The sequence below is a fragment of the Lactuca saligna genome, chromosome 6 (genome assembly GCF_052625555.1).
Source record: "Lactuca saligna cultivar CGN05327 chromosome 6, ASM5262555v1, whole genome shotgun sequence".
Taxonomy (NCBI): domain Eukaryota; kingdom Viridiplantae; phylum Streptophyta; class Magnoliopsida; order Asterales; family Asteraceae; genus Lactuca; species Lactuca saligna.
The window spans coordinates 163,052,870-163,058,069 of record NC_136422.1 but is presented as its reverse complement, the minus strand read 5'-3'; the positions used below and the strand labels follow the sequence as shown (position 1 = coordinate 163,058,069).

Sequence of the window (5,200 nt, the reverse complement as noted above, 5' to 3'; positions counted from 1 at the left end):
ACAAGATGAACCTGCAATTGAGCGATCTGAAGAGCTTCTAGGAGGTCGACTATATGCTAGGGTTTTCCAGACCACGATGTTAATCCACAAATCTAGAAAGAAAATTCGGATGATCTTGAAGAGGTTCACGTGGAGAAGCAGGGAATAAGCGAGAACGGGGTGAGAAGGAGTTGAAGGAACTTATAAGGCGGTGGAAAATTTGTGGAAATCAAGATCAGAACCGGTGGGGATGACAAAAAATGACCACGTAGATGGTATAAACACAACTCATCATTACACCTGTAATCCAATATAATAGATAAATATGGATAAATAATAAAAAAATAAAGCAAAACAAATAAGAAAAAACTCACGAATCACAGAGAAGTTTTTTTCATCCGGTACTTCTAAATTAGTGTGTGTGTATATATATAAGATCAGAATCTTTTGCGAACCAATATTTCCTGTGAATTTTCGTGTGAAATTAAAACAAAAAACGACTTATTACATTAAGTCGGTTTTATAGAACCGCATTCAAAAAAAAAAATCTCGAAAAAATTGTACACATATAAAAAATGCATAGATGCACAAACGTTAGAAATACATATGTTCGTCAAAAATAATTTTGATATCTGCACATTTTTTTCGAATGTCTTTTGCGAATACATTTCTCCATGAACGACTTAATGTCTTAAATCATTTTTAAAAGAAGAAAAAAATCACATAAAAGAATTCTCGGAGTTCTCTGAAATATATTGGTTCCGAAAAAATCCTAACAGTAAAAAAAAAAGGGGTTTCATCTGAGTTATGAAAATAAACTTTTCAAAATATGTTTAAGTTGCCAAGGAAAATAGCTCAATTATGTATGCTTGCCTGTTATCTTAAGTTGAAAAAGTCAAACACTTTTTTATTTTATATTATTTGGTTTATACCATAAATTTTGTTAGAAATTTGATTCAAACGTTAAATTTATTACAAATATATATTAGATTTAGTTTAATTTATAAATTTATTTTTCCTGCAACTCTTTAAAGAGTTTTTTAGAAAGTTTTACAACCATTTTGAAGATTTGTTTCCTTTTATATATATATATATATATATATATATATATATATATATATATATATATATATATATATATATATATATATATATATATATATATATATATATATATATATATATATATATATATATATATATATATATATATAATAAAATGTTTTAAACTTGGGTGTTAATTTTTTAAATCTTTTTAAACCTTTATAAAGTTTTTACAAAACTACTTTTAAACTAAATATTTTGTAATTTGTTATATTTTTGTACAACTTTTTTTTTTTCATCAAATTTGTTATATTTTCATAAAACTCTTTTTCCTTAACCTTTTTTGTAAACTTTTTTATAACATTTTTATAACGTTTCATAGTTCTCTTTAGTTTTTTTTATTCATTTTTCATAGCATTCAAAAATAATTTTGTTGTAGATAAGTCATATGAAAGTGTAAGAAAATCTAAAACAAGTTTAAAATGTTGTATTAAGATATTCTAAAACAAAATATTTTAAACATCAAGTTAAAACATGCAAAAAAAAAGTTATTGTTTTGTTAGAACATTCACAAACTATCTTTGTTTAAAAGCATTTGTATTAAAATTGTATAAGAGTGTTAGAAAATTTTAAAAAGTTATCATCCAAGTTTAAAATGTTGTATTATAAAAATATAAAACAAGTTGCAATGAATAGATAACTTCTAAAAAAGTCTTTAATAGTTATAGAATGATAAATTTATAAGATAGACTAAGAAAAAAAATTAATATGGGTCATAAAAAAGTTTTAGAAAAATAGACTTATAAATTAAATTAAATTTCCGATGAATTCATCATAAAATTTAATATGAGATTAAATTGGTAACAAAATTTAAATATAGGCAAAAAAATGGAGAAGTAAAAAGAATGTGGTTTTTTTCTTACTTTTTTAGATGTAGAAGATGTTTGCTAAATTTAGAAAGTATTTCTCACGTCTTTCAGAAGAAGATTATATTAGCTACAAAATTTGTTGTATCAGTATCATATATTTAGAGTTAATATTATCTATTTTAGATTGTATTATTGGTCAGTGATCCTCTCTAAATGAGTGTATATTTGTTCATTATTTTATAGCGTGTCTTGTATATTATATCTGAATTATTGTGACTAGAGATCATTTCATGGTGTCAGAGATAAGCTCAATACCATAGCTACCGTTCTTCTCATATCACCAGAGATCAAAACCGTGGTTTGATTTCTTCTTTTCCATCTCTTTCAGCTGTCATCCATGACTGGAAAGCCCAAAAACATCACCAAGGTTGAAAATGTCACCAACACTCTTCACCTCATTTACATCGTGACCAAAATTCAACACAAGGTCCGGGTGCTTGACGATACAAAGGACTTATACTCTTTATGGGTCAAGTTATTTCAATTTGGGAAAATACGTTTGCTTTCATGGTATTAGAGATAAGCTCAATACCATAGCTCCCATTCTTCTCAAATCACCGAAGATCAAAACCATGGTTTGACTTTTTCTTTTCCATCTCTTTCCAGCAACCCTGAAAACATCATCAAGCTTGAAAATGTCACCAAAAACTCTTCACCTCGTTTACGTCGTGACCAAAATTTAACAAAAGGTATGGGTACTTGATCGCACAAAAGTCTCATATTCTGTATGGGTCCAGTTATTTCAACTGCATCCCAAGGGATACAAAGTCATGTCGTACATTGACGGAACACAGCCTCCTACAAAAACTTGTGTAGAATATGAAACATAGACTAAAATTGATGTGATTGCACCACAATGGATTTATGACGTTGTCAGATGATTTACAGGTTTGCGTCTTAGTAACAAAGTCAATTGCCCATGAAGTATGATCTCGAATCAAACCCATTTTCCTTAACAACAAAGGCTTTAGAGCGAAGACCCTAGAACATGAATTTAATAACCCTATATTAAAATTCATGCCATCTCTTGAAGATTATTGCCAAAAAAATCATGAAATTAGGCAGTTAACTCAATGATGTAGATTGTTTAGTGAATGATCAGAGGCTCATTCTTCAACTTGAAAGAGGACTCTCGGGTGAGTATGACATTGTGGCCTCGTATATCAATCTGGAGTCTCCCCACATGGGAGACTGCATTTAGTATGTGTAATATCCAAATTTTCAGGTATTTCTATTTTAGCCCTTGGCCTAATTAACTTTGCATTATCAGTCCCTTGTTATCAAGAATTCGCACTTCAGCCTATACGTTAGGTGTACATGATGGTACGTGTAGCGTACTCGTGAGAGACCTGGAATCGCAAGATGCATGCTAGTACGCGGGGGCATACTAGCTCAATTCCTAAACCCTAGATTTAAGGGTTTTCCACCTATTTAATCTACCTTATGCCTCCCTTGGACTTTCCTTATTAGCATACACTCCTTACAAAACTTGATCTCGAGCCTAAGCCTTGTGTGTGAAGATTTTGAAGCTTGTTCGTTATTTTGGTGCTCTTTTGTTGAATAAGAAGACTATTGCAGAAGGTGGTGTTGCTTGCAAGCTTGTAGATCCAGAAACTACCTCACCATACGTAGGAGGAGTGTACGCCTAGTATGCACTGGGCAGTTGACTTTTTCTGACCTTTGCTTTTTGGTCAAGATTTACGGTTTTGTACCATGGAAGTGGAAAAATAGTCTTTTTCCATTAAGGGGCATAGTTGTGGGATTTGTACTTGTGAGTTCAGTTATGGAAATTAATTATTAATAAGGGTTAATTATTGTGTTATTAGGAGGAGTCTAGTTTCGACAGTTCGGGTGTGAGATTTATCTATCATCAGTATCAGGTGAGTCACCTCACATATTCTTACCTGTATGGTAGAATAACTGTATTTGTGATGACCAGTTGGGTCTAAATTTTATTACTATGTTATGTTGTTTATGTATGATTGAGACTGTTGATAGTCTCCAGGGTTGTTGATGACCCATAAGGCGTGTTGTTTGCCCACTAGGACTACTGATAGTCCCCAGGGTTGCTGATAACCCATAGTTTTTTTTTATTAATGATGTGATATATGTGGTATCTTGGGGAACTCACCAAGCTTCATGCTTACAATTGTTGATTATACGTGTTTCAGGTACTTCTAAGGATCACGGGAAGGAGAAGGTCTAATTGTACACACTCGCTGGCAGATTTGTTACTGGGCATTTGATGACACACTGATATTTTGTGATGATGATTTTTATTTAACACTTAAGTTTTTTCGATGACTTGGTTATGAACAATATTTTGGATAATTTAAAAACGAAAATTTTACTTTGAAATTTGATGTGTTACAATTTGGTATTAGAGCCCTGATTTGACTGATTTGGATGAGCTCTAGGGTAGTTCCAAACTCAAATTAAGATATGAACATTTTCATAAAAACTTTTCAAAGAAATGAAGATTCTTATAGGAGAAAAAACTAGTGAAGTAGTGTGTACAATCAACTAGAGCAGGAGCGATAGTTTCTTAAAATACCTCAATCTATAATATGAGTAATGTAGAGCTGATATTTTATGAGCTGATAGAACTGCATGCTAATTAGTGGTAGGCTAAGGATCATGTAGGAATGTTGTGACAGTGTTGCCTAATTTGTGATGCCTTTAGAGTAGGAGTTTGTTCTTATCAGATTGAATCTGTTACTCATATTAGCTTGGTGTATATTGTATAATTGTACGTAGTTAGAATTTTAGCCTTAGATTGCCTAATTTATCCTTTCTTCATGTTCCTCGTTTAGTTGTGGATTTGAGGTAGAATCAGTTATCCGAATGTCTATCGATTCTCGGATTGTGTACTATTGGCATGCAAAAGCAAATGGCAAGGACATACAAGATCTTGTGAGGCGGAGCAGTCTAGAATGAGTTTCTAGATGCTTAGTAGTGGTTCTGAGGAACTAGCAGGGCGAGTGTATAGTTGATCTTGATAAATAGAGTCCTTGTGACTTTGGGTCTTGAGAGGACGACTTGAGACAAATATGGGTTCGTGTTGGATGTAGTATTGGGTCCATACTGCTGAAAGCACTGGATCTTTATGCGGCTCAAGAAGGAATCTTAAGGAAGTGAAGAACTTATAGGAGTGTGTAGATGTTTGTGTATGTGATTTATCCTGATTCTAATGGTTTTCTTGTGTGTTTCAATTTGGTGGTTACTTGAGTTTTAGGCTCCAGCGACCC

At 32.0% G+C, this 5,200-nt stretch overlaps 1 long non-coding RNA gene across 1 annotated transcript; it reads left to right on the top strand.

Moving 5' to 3' along the window:
* The first annotated feature begins 2,193 nt into the window (after nt 1-2,193).
* Nucleotides 2,194-4,273, top strand: LOC145002011 (uncharacterized). Its single transcript, XR_013661777.1, has 3 exons — nt 2,194-2,641; nt 2,841-3,832; nt 4,124-4,273. It is a non-coding gene; the product is annotated as an uncharacterized LOC145002011 (long non-coding RNA).
* Nucleotides 4,274-5,200: the final 927 nt, after the last annotated feature.